This window comes from Nicotiana tabacum, chromosome 6, assembly GCF_000715075.1.
Source record: "Nicotiana tabacum cultivar K326 chromosome 6, ASM71507v2, whole genome shotgun sequence".
Taxonomy (NCBI): Eukaryota; Viridiplantae; Streptophyta; class Magnoliopsida; order Solanales; family Solanaceae; genus Nicotiana; species Nicotiana tabacum.
In genome coordinates this window covers 153711207-153726602 of record NC_134085.1, presented here as the reverse complement: position 1 = coordinate 153726602, position 15396 = coordinate 153711207, and positions in this window count along the sequence as shown.

Below are 15396 nucleotides of genomic sequence, written 5' to 3'. Positions count from 1 at the left end.
TTATTATTTTGTAGAAGGCCATGAAATTTATTAAATGGCCTATCCTGAATTCTAAATAATTATCATGGTTATTTATTGAGGGCCCCGCAATTTTGCATTTTTATTTGGCGAGGCTCATCTCTATTTTAGAAAAGGATATCTTAAAGAGACTACATTTCTAATGTGTTTGTCTCTAAAAATAGAAGAAAAGATGCATGCTAATTCAATTATATGCTTTGGCCAAATTAAGATTTTAGTTAATCGTCTGATCAATTATTTACAGAATGAAGAGACGTTGTACCTCATGAAACATGCTTTTAACTTGATAGAAGAATTATATACAAGATTGATGAAATGCTACGACTGCTGCAAGAGCTCCCTAACCCTAACTTATTTAGGCAAGATTAATTAAAACTACTTATTAGAAAAATGCGACTAATGATATTTGAAACTCATCCTATAAACTGCTTCATGAAAAACTGAAACTCAAGAGTTTGAAACTGTATTGTCTTTAGCTAGATCTAAACAATTATTTGTCCTTACATATTCGAAACATGCTGAAAGAGCGAGTTTGAATTAGCAATTGTATTAAATGGCTCTGCATATTTCACGGATTGTATTTACATCTTGTGTACTCCTAAACGAATAAAATGTCACAGTTTCCAATTGGCATAAACTTTAATTAAATACAACCTTACTAATCTGTCTCCATTAGGCTAACAGACCCAGAAACTGCATATCTTAACAACATTTATATAAAAATTTGTAAGCAATGCAACAGATGATTATAACATCCTTCAGATCTTTTGATTCAACTTTCATTGCAACATCAGACAGATTCGAAATGAGGAAATGCTTACAATGAAGAAAGTAAGGCAGTCAGTTGAGCAATAGAAACGATACCAAACAGCAGCAGTAACAGTAGGTTCCAATAGAACAAAAAATCTCAGGGCAAAAGACCAGTAAAGCCAATGGAGGAAGGGCAGAATGAAATAAATTTCCAGTAGTACGGAATAAGAGATCTAGGCAATCCAATTCCAGAAGAAACAAACAATACAAATCCAAACAATAGACTTAGTCAACACTTGAAAGAAGACAGAACTAATCTGGACAGTTTGAACAAAACTGAGAATCGAACAAATAGTAGGAAGAAGACAATTTCTGATCTTTGTGATATCCCTTTCCTTATCTCCTTTCTTTTCAAATTCAAATGTCAATCCTCAGTTTTGAAATCTATTTGGGTTATCAAAAAGAATTCTTTTCCAGTTTCTGTTTTCGGAATTTGAACTCTCAGGTGTTCCCTCTCAGTGTCTCTCTCTATCTCTGTAGGCTCTCAAGGTTCAGTGTCTATCCCCTCCTCTCTAATTCTGTCCCCCTTTATAAGCCTCAGAACTATCTCTTTTAACAGCCTGTTTTCAGAATATCACCATGCCCCTCCCATGTGCCTTCCATTTTCAGTCCCACTTTAGCTAATTAAGTATTAAACCCCATTCACATTCCCTGGCAGATTCAACTTTTCCATTTTATTATCTAAAAGCAAGTATGGGCAGTAGAATATATCTGACAGCATATGCTGTCAAATTGTTTAAATCTTAAAAGCCTTCTTATGCAGAAAAACAGGCTGTGCACAAGGCACATGAGGTGCACCAATGCACATGCTGTGCACGAGTGCACATGCCTTCCAATTCAGAATTTAAACATAAACAATCCTTTTTACATTAACTGATCAATTCAAACAATCTATAAGTAAGCAAAAACTGGTTCTTAATTGGCTCAAGGCAAATGTTCATCAGAAGCAAATCGATTTACTTTGTTCAGACAGTTGAAACTAATTGACGACACATGTCGACTCGACTATATTAGCATTAACATAAACAATCGTAGCCAAAAATCAGACATTTAAACAGTGTCGATACATGGTTCGAATTATACTGACTAAGCAGAAATACACTCGAGGAGTCACTAGTCAGTCCAAACTTGAAAATCAGCTACTTGCACAACATTTATATACATTATCAGAGCAAATGGAAAGACTTATTCAAACAAACAGAAGTTCAGGCAAAAATGGACGGGGCACAATTGACAAAATTCAAAGACATAAAAATCAAAGCATGAACAGACTTTAACACAATCAAATGGGCCAAAACAAATAAAGAAGAGAAAGAAACTCACCTTAAATCTTGAAAAATCAAAACCTCAAACTCGGACTCGGACAAAACTTTCTTAAGGCTGAACGGACTTTAATCGAAGTGTTTCTCAAATGAGAAACACTTTGATTAAAGTCCATCAGACCTTAACCTCTTTGGTTTGAACCGGTTTGAACCAGTGACGAGGGACCTCGTGGTTTCAAAACTCAGATCTAATATTCGTGCTTCCCTGGTTAGATTCGGACCAAACCAAGTATGGTTTGGTCACGAGGAAGGTCCGGGGAGTGTCTGGTATGAAGCTGGGGTTGTTTGGTGTAGATCGAGTTTTGACTCGAATCTTCAAATGAAGATTCGAGGACCTGGGGGTGATTCGAACCAAACGGTTAACAGGTCTATGTTCAGGGTGGTGAGGGGGTTCTATGGTGTTCATGGCGAGGTCACCGGCGTTCATGCCGCCGGTTTTCATGGTGAAGAGTGCAGGGGCGACTCTAGGGTTCCGGGGTTCTTTGTGAGGATGATGAAGGGTAGGGGTATTTGGACAGGGGGGTGGGGTACGAGGGGCAGCTTATATATGGAGTGAGTGGATGGACCTCAGCCGTTGGATGAGGCATGATGAAAGGCCAGGATCCTTCCACTCGAGGGAAACGGTGTCGTTTCAAGTGTTGGGGGCAGAGTTGGTTCGGGTAACGGGTCGGGCAGATGGGGTTACGGGTGAGAGATCCGGACCGTTGGATCAGCTTGGTTTGGATGGTTGGGATGGATTGGCATTGAAACGACGTAGTTTTGGCGTTAAACTACGTCGTTTTGATGCCTGGGGAGTGGGCTGTGTGGACCGGTGGATTGGGCCATTCATTTGGGCTTCAGTTTTCAAATGTTTTGTAACCCAAATTCATTTTAAAACAAATTTTTTGTCTTCTTTTTCTTTATTTCTAATTTCCTAAATACACAAACTAATTAAATAAAACTAAGCACCACTAATTAAACTTAACATATTTATTTCACGCGTATAAAAATGTTAAAAGTAGGTAAAATTAAACAAAGCAACAAATCAGGACAAAAGAAAAAATGCGTATTTTTGTAATTTTCCATCTAACAAACGGGTCATGGTTTAAATTATGCATGACACATACATTTTTAATTCTTTTGGAGCGATTGTCGCGTAAAACAAAAATCACGTGCTCACAGCTGCCCCTCTTTGTTCGGAAACACGAAGAGTTTTCGTGCAAAGATAAAGTGAGCGTGCATGAGCGATTTTTGCCTATGGACTACTCCGTATGAAGCATGTTTTTGTAACTGATAGTCAGTTGTGATTGAATTTTGTTTAATTACCCTGTACTGTGTGCTGCACAACCTGACTTAGGAGACTATGGGCGATTAACTTCTAGAGTAGGAAATGTGAGAAATCTTATGCTTTCGTCTCTTTAGATACGGAAGAAGCTAACTAAATTTTTAGAAGATGTAAACGCATTTGCATATCTTCTTTCATGTCATCAGTCACATGCAGAAATCACTTAAGCTCATAGATTATGTTTATTTTGTCTGGGCATATCTTGCCTGTCGAGGCGGAGGACTATTGAATGACTAGAGCATGACTTATTGGGGGCATCATTCCTACTATGGGGTTAGACAGTTCTAACTTGCTTACAGAAAATAGTATTTTCACGCAGTGTTGTCAAAGGCGCGCTTAAGCTCTGAAGCGAGGCTCAAAACATGTTGAGCGCTTCGCCTCGCTTTGTGGGCGCTTTAATGTCACATCAAAGTTCTAAGGCATACTTTTCCTTGTCAACGAGTGTAATCCTGAAAAGGTGATATTAAACAATTAATATTTCACTTTATCATAAATTTTTTGCAATTTCTTTGTCCATATATTTGCTATTCATACGTATAATTATTAGTCTTGGACTACATATACATATTTTTACTTTTTCTCCAGTTGCACCTTTTTTTCATTAACGCGTTATTATTTTGTAGAAGGCCATGAAATTTATTAAATGGCCTATCCTGAATTCTAAATAATTATCATGGTTATTTATTGAGGGCCCCGCAATTTTGCATTTTTATTTGGCGAGGCTCATCTCTATTTTAGAAAAGGATATCTTAAAGAGACTACATTTCTAATGTGTTTGTCTCTAAAAATAGAAGAAAAGATGCATGCTAATTCAATTATATGCTTTGGCCAAATTAAGATTTTAGTTAATCGTCTGATCAATTATTTACAGAATGAAGAGACGTTGTACCTCATGAAACATGCTTTTAACTTGATAGAAGAATTATATACAAGATTGATGAAATGCTACGACTGCTGCAAGAGCTCCCTAACCCTAACTTATTTAGGCAAGATTAATTAAAACTACTTATTAGAAAAATGCGACTAATGATATTTGAAACTCATCCTATAAACTGCTTCATGAAAAACTGAAACTCAAGAGTTTGAAACTGTATTGTCTTTAGCTAGATCTAAACAATTATTTGTCCTTACATATTCGAAACATGCTGAAAGAGCGAGTTTGAATTAGCAATTGTATTAAATGGCTCTGCATATTTCACGGATTGTATTTACATCTTGTGTACTCCTAAACGAATAAAATGTCACAGTTTCCAATTGGCATAAACTTTAATTAAATACAACCTTACTAATCTGTCTCCATTAGGCTAACAGACCCAGAAACTGCATATCTTAACAACATTTATATAAAAATTTGTAAGCAATGCAACAGATGATTATAACATCCTTCAGATCTTTTGATTCAACTTTCATTGCAACATCAGACAGATTCGAAATGAGGAAATGCTTACAATGAAGAAAGTAAGGCAGTCAGTTGAGCAATAGAAACGATACCAAACAGCAGCAGTAACAGTAGGTTCCAATAGAACAAAAAATCCCAGGGCAAAAGACCAGTAAAGCCAATGGAGGAAGGGCAGAATGAAATAAATTTCCAGTAGTACGGAATAAGAGATCTAGGCAATCCAATTCCAGAAGAAACAAACAATACAAATCCAAACAATAGACTTAGCCAACACTTGAAAGAAGACAGAACTAATTTGGACAGTTTGAACAAAACTGAGAATCGAACAAATAGTAGGAAGAAGACAATTTCTGATCTTTGTGATATCCCTTTCCTTATCTCCTTTCTTTTCAAATTCAAATGTCAATCCTCAGTTTTGAAATCTATTTGGGTTATCAAAAAGAATTCTTTTCCAGTTTCTGTTTTCGGAATTTGAACTCTCAGGTGTTCCCTCTCAGTGTCTCTCTCTATCTCTGTAGGCTCTCAAGGTTCAGTGTCTATCCCCTCCTCTCTAATTCTGTCCCCCTTTATAAGCCTCAGAACTATCTCTTTTAACAGCCTGTTTTCAGAATATCACCATGCCCCTCCCATGTGCCTTCCATTTTCAGTCCCACTTTAGCTAATTAAGTATTAAACCCCATTCACATTCCCTGGCAGATTCACCTTTTCCATTTTATTATCTAAAAGCAAGTATGGGCAGTAGAATATATCTGACAGCATATGCTGTCAAATTGTTTAAATCTTAAAAGCCTTCTTATGCAGAAAAACAGGCTGTGCACAAGGCACATGAGGTGCACCAATGCACATGCTATGCACGAGTGCACATGCCTTCCAATTCAGAATTTATACATAAACAATCCTTTTTACATTAACTGATCAATTCAAACAATCTATAAGTAAGCAAAAACTGGTTCTTAATTGGCTCAAGGCAAATGTTCATCAGAAGCAAATCGATTTACTTTGTTCAGACAGTTGAAACTAATTGACGACACATGTCGACTCGACTATATTAGCATTAACATAAACAATCGTAGCCAAAAATCAGACATTTAAACAGTGTCGATACATGGTTCGAATTATACTGACTAAGCAGAAATACACTCGAGGAGTCACTAGTCAGTCCAAACTTGAAAATCAGCTACTTGCACAACATTTATATACATTATCAGAGCAAATGGAAAGACTTATTCAAACAAACAGAAGTTCAGGCAAAAATGGACGGGGCACAATTGACAAAATTCAAAGACATAAAAATCAAAGCATGAACAGACTTTAACACAATCAAATGGGCCAAAACAAATAAAGAAGAGAAAGAAACTCACCTTAAATCTTGAAAAATCAAAACCTCAAACTCGGACTCGGACAAAACTTTCTTAAGGCTGAACGGACTTTAATCGAAGTGTTTCTCAAATAAGAAACACTTTGATTAAAGTCCATCAGACCTTAACCTCTTTGGTTTGAACCGGTTTGAACCAGTGACGAGGGACCTCGTGGTTTCAAAACTCAGATCTAATATTCGTGCTTCCCTGGTTAGATTCGGACCAAACCAAGTATGGTTTGGTCACGAGGAGGGTCCGGGGAGTGTCTGGTATGAAGCTGGGGTTGTTTGGTGTAGATCGAGTTTTGACTCGAATCTTCAAATGAAGATTCGAGGACCTGGGGGGTGATTCGAACCAAACGGTTAACAGGTCTATGTTCAGGGTGGTGAGGGGGTTCTATGGTGTTCATGGCGAGGTCACCGGCGTTCATGCCGCCGGTTTTCATGGTGAAGAGTGCAGGGGCGGCTCTAGGGTTCCGGGGTTCTTTGTGAGGATGATGAAGGGCAGGGGTATTTGGACAGGGGGTGGGGTATGAGGGGCAGCTTATATATGGAGTGAGTGGATGGACCTCAGCCGTTGGATGAGGCATGATGAAAGGCCAGGATCCTTCCACTCGAGGGAAACGGTGTCGTTTCAAGTGTTGGGGGCAGAGTTGGTTCGGGTAACGGGTCGGGCAGATGGGGTTACGGGTGAGAGATCCGGACCGTTGGATCGGCTTGGTTTGGATGGTTGGGATGGATTGGCATTGAAACGATGTAGTTTTGGCGTTAAACTACGTCGTTTTGATGCCTGGGGAGTGGGCTGTGTGGACCGGTGGATTGGGCCATTCATTTGGGCTTCAGTTTTCAAATGTTTTGTAGCCCAAATTCATTTTAAAACAAATTTTTTGTCTTCTTTTTCTTTATTTCTAATTTCCTAAATACACAAACTAATTAAATAAAACTAAGCACCACTAATTAAACTTAACATATTTATTTCACGCGTATAAAAATGTTAAAAGTAGGTAAAATTAAACAAAGCAACAAATCAGGACAAAAGAAAAAATGCGTATTTTTGTAATTTTCCATCTAACAAACGGGTCATGGTTTAAATTATGCATGACACATACATTTTTAATTCTTTTGGAGCGATTGTCGCGTAAAACAAAAATCACGTGCTCACAGGAAGTGTTATGATAAATATCACATTATGGTGGATGTCTACTCTTCTTCCATGATCTTCATCTCAAATGCTTAATGACATATTCAATGACATATTTTGTATGTTCAATGACATATTCCATGACATATTTTCTTTACTTTTTATGCCTATATAAAAGCTTTGTAATAGATAGGAAAATACATACAGTTGAAGAAGAAAATCTTTTCCTTCTCTCTATCTCCATTTCTTGTTCATGTTTTACTAAATTGCTTATATTTCTTGTTCATGTTTTACTAAATTGCTTATATTTCTTGTTCATGTTTTACTAAATTACTTATATTTCTTATTCATATTTTATTAAATCGTTTTTATTTTATAACAAGTAGTGATTTTTGAATGACAACTTAATTCTATTTTCTAGTAGCGTAGTTAACTTTTGTTGCCAATTCCAAATTGAATTCTGGCTGGACAAAATAAGGAACAGAGGTGCTTAAATTGAACAGAAAATTTGGTCGGCAATGGCAAATAAGTGGAAAGGAACAATATGGGCCAATGAATTAGGCAGGTGCAACAGTAAAAGTTGCACGGGGCGTCCTATTTGGTCGCCCCCATTTAACATATACCCATTTTTTTAAAAACTTTTAACTTGTACCCACTTTTTAAACAATTTCAGCTCCTTTCTCCTCCTTCATTTTCTCGGCAGCCATTCCAACAATCAGATCCAATTCTTCTACATCATCGTCATATACTTCACCTAAGATTTGGTTAGTTCGGGTTACATGAAGAACCTAAAAGAAAGGAAATCTTGGATAATCTCCTTTTAAGATGTTTATAGTTTTTCAACTTTTCATGTTTATAATCATTTTGTATATGATTCTCTTGTTATGCTTGATGTTAACGAGTGACATTCCAGATTTGGACCTTCCCCTTCATTTTTCAAGTTTGCGACAAGTTTTTAAGATCAAATAGCATGTACTATCCGCTTCGATATATTTCCTATATATCTTGGTATTGGAATTCCTCTGGAAATTCATTGTACCTAGCAACACTTCTTTCTCTGTCCCTATAAACTGCCATATATCCAAACATAATCAATTAAATGTGTGAAAATATAATTTTGTGGTTTTATTGTGGTAAGTTAAGTCTAAAACTTCAGCTCTAGAGCTGAAGTTTCTCAGTTACAACACAAAAACTTCAGCTCTAGAGCTGAAGTTTCCAGTTACAATACAAAAAGTTCAGCTCTAAAGTTTAAGTTTCCCAGTTACAACACATAAACTTCAGCTCTAGAATTGAAGTTTCCAGTTACAACACAAAACTTCAGCTCTAGAGCTGAACTTCAGGCTCAGCTACTAGAATGCTGAAGTTTTGCGTGATTGCCTTTGCTACTTCAGTCCCGTGTGCTGAAGTTATGCGAAAAAGCGGGTACGCTTGCAATTTTTTTTTGCAAAATAGGCACAAGTTAAAATGTGACACAAAAAACGGGTATAGATGCAAATGCCCCGGTGCAACATCGGGCTATGCTTGGGAGTGTTAACATGGAGCAAATTTCATTTTTAGCCGGCCGGTGGAAATAATTATTATTCGCTAGTCATGAATACAGCCATATAATTTATAGTCCCAAACAAATTATATTGGCTAGCCTATATTTGCTCAAATGCAGTAAATTCCCTACAAATTAGGAAACTGATTCTAAATATTCCATAATAGTTCAGTCTCCAATTAAATCAAACACCCAAAAATAAGAGGCTATCCTTATTTAGGGTAATAGAAAGAAAATCAATATAAAATGCAATCAATTATTTCCTAAACAATCTCCTTCTCCTTTGGCCTTTCCAAGCTATAATATCCATCCACGTTTTTTTCCCCATTCAAGTGTAAATTTCATTCATTTTATACAAAAAATGTGGTAATGATAATATTGGCTTTGACCAAACTTTACTTTTCAATTAATTTTGTATATACATCGTTGAAATATATACAAAATAGAATGTCATTATATAAAAAATATGTACAAATAGTTTGTCACTATAAAAAAAATATACTACTAAATAGACTGTCATCATATAAAGAAATATACAAAATAGACTGTCACTATACAATTTATATACAATAGACTGTCACTATGCAAAATATATATAAAATAAACTGTCATTATACAAAAAATATACAAAATAGACTGTCACTATATAATTTTTATACAATAGATTGTCACTATACAAAAAATATATACTAAATAGACTTTTAATATACAAAATAGACTGTCACTATACAAAAATATACCAAATATACATTTCGAGCTATTAGATGTAATATATTTGGGCCAGAGGGACATTTTGTGTCAATAGGGAAAAATATGGGCTATTATAATTTTGAGGGGTTATAGAGGGTCATTTTCTCGTTAACATTTGTGTTCACTGTCATTCATAGTCAAATCTTACACGTCTTTTTGGTAGAAATGAGACCGGGTACCTATTCTAAATAGTTGTTATTTAGAATTTAGTCAATGTGTCCTGATTTTCAATTTTTTATTTCAGTTTTTTCAGGATATTTGTGTCCTGAATTTAAATTTTTTAATTATTTCAGGAGAAAATAAATATTGACTAATCCCTAAATAATAGCCTTGAGAATGATTAATCATATAATTCCTCTTTTTCAGTTGTAGGACGAATACAGAAGGATGTAATTGATCTGGTCTCTTGCTAAAACATGATAATCAAAGGCGAGCAAAGGGTTAAAATTACAATGTTGCATTTCAGGGTACCCGGATCAGGGGGAAACTAAATTTTGGCCCAGAGCACGAAACAAATATTATCATCAAACCGCGCCGAAGTCCACTCTTTCCGGGAAACACTGGCTCTAAGAATGACGGTCTCTGGCTGTATAGTTTTGCCATTCCAAATCAAATTGTTGCGGGTATTCCAGATCTCTCATAGAAGCATAGTACTTGCACCGTGAACCCTTCCATAAATGAGGTTCCCATTGGCCGCCACCCCATAGAAGATTTAAGCCAATCTAGTTTTATTGCAGTGCACATAACTAAACAGTGCATGATAGATTCAACATATTAAAGGCATGCTAGACAAATATTGCTCTGAAGAACATTTCTAGAGAATAAATTGTCAGGAGTTGGTAAAACTCCTTTCAACGCTCGCCAAGCAAAATTTAAAACCTTTGGTGGCAATTTTAAAGTCTAGAGTTTCTTTCAAATGTTACCGTCCGAACTAGGAAGATTATCATTTTGTAGCACCAAGTAGCCACTCTTAATTAACAGTATATTTTCCTTTTCTATCTAACCTCCACACCCAAATATCATCACGGAGATTTAATCCAAGAGGAATGCGTTCGATAGAATTTATCTCCTCGGCAGTAAAGAGGGTTTTCAAGAGCGGTAGATTTCCATGTTTTTGTATCTTCATCTATCAAATCGGCCACACAAAGATTCATGGACTCATCATATGGTAATACTTTACTTTGTATAAACATAGATTGTCCCATTGGTAGCCATGTATCAAGTTAGATCCGTGTATTCAGCCCATTTCTAATCTTTTTCACACACTTCTTCTGAAGGAGATATTTTGCCGCATAGAGAGAACCCTAGATAAAGTTAGGATTTGATCCCTCACCCACGCTAGTAGCTTGTTTGGCCAAGCTCCAAAAATCAGCTTATTTTGAGAATGCTTTTTTTCAAAAGTACTTTTGGTTAGAAACAGTTTATGTTTGGCTAATTAATTTGAAAAACATTTCTGAGCAACAATTAGTGTTTGGTCAAGCTTTTAAAAACTGTTTCTAAGTGTATTTTTCTCAAATGTGCTTTTCAAAAAAGTGTTTTTGGAGAGAAACTATTTTTTGTGCTTCTTTAAGATTTTTCTCAAAATCATTTTTTTCTTCTAAAAACTTGGCCAAACACTTTAATTTTGAAAAAAAGTACTTTTGAGTTTGGAGAAGTTTGGCCAAACCCCCCTATAAAATATTTAGCCTTGAGGATGCGGAGGTGGTCTTGTCAAATTGTGCAGCCCGTCCGTTTTGGCTAGTAGTATCGTAGCGGTATGTCGAAGTCCCCGAAATCTCATATCGTATCGGTGCTCCCATGAAATATATACTATTTAATTCCAGATCCCCCATTTCCTCCACTGTTTTAAATAAATCTCCTTTCCTGCTCTTGACAGTATTATTCGTTTCCAACTTTCAAATTTTGAACGTATTTTGTCCACATATATTGTGAACCAATTAAAACGGAAGAGAACAAAATATTGACATGTCTTTTCTTTCCTATATTCAAAGGACAATAGATTTTCAATTTTCTCAAAAGATACAATTAGTTATATTTGAAGCATCCGAACCATCAATTTCAACCTAACATTCTTCATACCATCTGTTTTTTTTTTTTTTTAACGTTTTTATATGTTTCTTCATTCTAATGTTTTATTACAGAATTTCAAACCGATTAAACCATATGCTCCAAGCTACTATTCACCTTTTTAGCCACTTTAGCATCAATTCTAACAATTATGAGGAAAAAGACGTATTTGTTTGACCCAGAAAAAGTCAAGTTGAATGTATAGGAGATGTTGTAGATAAGATCTTATATAGTTGAGGTACCAAAGATATAAAGTCCAATATATAAAACATGTTTATTTAATAAACATTTTAATATTTTTTTCGAGTAAAACGTGATATAGTAGTATTTTATTACTTAACAAGAGACCCAGCAAACTGGGGCGTGCCAAGGTATAACTTACGGGTTCAACCGAATTCAGTAATTTTGGTTCAAATCCTATATTTGTTTAAAAACTTTTTTTAATATGTACAAATTATTAATTTAAAAAATTAAAATTTTAAACTCATAAATTTCCACTTCTACCAACCATGACATCATATCTTTGAAATGGCAAAACAATTTATTGTGCGATAATGAAGAGTACAACCAAAAGTAATATTGTGAGGAGACTTTGCCATTTCCACTGTCTGATAATTCACGCAAAGCTGTTGATTTAAGACAATTTAATTAGCTGCTAGATTTATAGATTTATAGGGTTCAGCAAGGTCTATCCATGTCGTTGCCTTGAAAAGGGTACAGATATTTTTCAATTCAAAAGGTTCTAACTCAAAACTTTTGATTAAGGGTAAATTGTTCCATTCATCCGCCACACGCCTTAATCGTTGGGCATGATTATTAAATAAGAGTTTACCTTTTATCGTATAGAATTAAATATATGATTTCAAAATTGTGCATAATGTACATTTTAAAAAAAATATTTTGAATTAAATTGGGTTCCACCATACTAGTGATGATGCTTGAGGAGCTTTAATTATGTAGGTAATATCACGAAGGTGGAATTATTTCCAGACAACACAAAAATAAAAGTAAAGTTTTTTATTCAAGATATATTCAGTATTTGTGAAGGAATTTTTTTAATCTTATCACTAAAGTACCTTATATATATATATATATATATATATATATATATATATATATATATATATATATATATATGTCTTAATAAAGAAATGTCATGTAATTTGATCTAAACATTATATACGAGAAAATTTTCTTTCAATTGTCTCGGATAATTCGTCAATCAAGCGAATACGAGAAAGAAAGAAACTAAAATTTTGACATTATTCTTACGGAATTAAACGTGCTAAACATAGTTAAGGAATCATTTTTGTGAACGTTTTGATAACAATAACTTTTCATTTCTTTAGAATAATACTACGTAATAAATAATAATCTATATTAGCAATATGACCACCTTCAATCCCCATTATGAGGACTCACATAAATATTTTCGATGGTGCCACTTATTTGTTCGACGTATAATAATACATTTAATTATTTATAAAATATGTGAATGAAGTATCAACCTTTTGATGTTCGTACAATAATATCTACAATTCCTAAATAGTCGGGCTCCGTAACAAGAAATGATGTATTCTATTAAATCGGCCCTTTACGTCAATTGTTTTGAATAAATTAATTAATTATTTACCCATGAGGATTCGACATTAATCCTTTTGTACCTATTGACTAATGTACTTGAGATGTATTACCTCTAAATCCCAAAAGACATTATATAAATTGAATTAAGAGAATTATTTTTTGTCGCAAGTATTCACTTGTAGTACACCATATTTCAATGAGTTGACATAATTTTACTTGATTTGTTTGATTCTTTGATCTCCTCTAGCTCACCATACAATTCGAACATTTGTCCTCGAGAATCCAACATTAATTATCTCATACATATTAATTGAATGTACCGGAGATGCATTTCCTATAACTCCCTAGAAAGATATTATGAATTGGATTAAGATAATCAGTCATCCTAAAATTAAGATTTATTTCATGTCGCAAATATTCATTCGTACGTAGCATATTATATTTTAATGGATTGATGTAATTTTGGTTGATTTGTTTGTTTCCTTGCTTCCCTCATGCCGACCCTACTATTTGATCATCTATGTCCTCGAGGACCTCACAATAATTCTCTCATACCTACTAATTGATGTACCTAATGTATTTCCTCTAGCTCCTAAGAAAGACATTATATGAATTGGGCAAATATAAAAAATTAAAATTTAGTTCTTGCGGCAAATATTCAGTTGTAGCATACCATATTTTAATGGAATGACGTAATTTTTGTTGATTTGTTTGCTTCTTTGCTCCCCGCTTGCCCGCCCTACAATTTGATCATCTGCCTTTGAGGACCCGACATTAATGCTCTCATATCTACTAACTTATATGAATTGGATTGAAAGGATCGATCATTCCAAAATTAGGATTAATTTCTTATCCTAACTATTCATTTACAACATACCATATTTTAATGAATTGAAATTTCAGTTGATCTGCTTGTTTCTTTGCTCCCCACCTGCCCACCCTATACTATTTGATCCATTGCCTTATGTTATAGTATTTTTTTATGGAATCTTCAAAATTTATTTGAAAAAATCATTTCTTCCTTTATTTCTAGCAAGTTGCATCTAAGACTAAAAAATCAAAAAGTGTAAGTATATGCACGAAAAAGTCATGATTTGAAGTTATAATAAACCATACTCCTATATGATACGGGCATTTAATACCTTATATAAAATATAAAACCCATCAATGTGTTCCATTGATTGGCCAGTTAAACATTAAAATTAAATATTTAAGCAATTTTTTGTTTATTTTATAAAAAAAAATTAGCATTCATTACGAATACATGTGTACTTTCAAAAATTATATTTGACATACTTCATAATTGCCTTTAAGCTCTCCGATAAATTATTATTAGTACTAAATACTAGTTGGAAGAGTAAAAACGGAACCCAAAATATTTATGAGTTACGTTTGTTATTTTAACTTTTTTATTTAAGAATAGAGTCGCCGATCTTGGGATGGACATCAAACAACTACTAACTACTTTTATAGTAGCCTTATTGTTAATAGATTTCTTTGGGAGGTATGTCGTTACTGACATTTTTATTATTCATTTTGGTATTTGATTATAAAATAATTTATGTTTTTCAACCAAGTAAAAAAAAAAAAAAAAAAAACTCGACGCCAAGTCTGAAGACTCTCAATGCCCTAAACAATAATAATAGCACATATGTTTGAAATAGTAATTCACGGATCATAAACGTATCTTAATAGATTTATATAAAATAATTACTATAATTGTACCATTGTCAAGGTGCCCTGATCTAAACATGCTAGACTAGTTGACAAGTTAGTAGCAAAAGTGTAGACTTAAATAATAACGCACGTTAAAATTTATTTTATGAAAGATGATTTAATAAAAAATCAAAATTAAATCACATACGGCGACGATGCTTATGCCGTTAAGACAACATGGGATTTTACTAGGGGTGTCAATAGATATTTAAAAACAGACTAAACCGATCGAACCGTACCGTACCCAATCGATTTTTAGGTTTCTTTTAATATTAAAACCGTAGGTTTTTATATAAATATATAACCGAACCGATAATTAAGGTAGTTTTTTTATTATATGAAAATAAACCGAAAAATACCGAATCGTA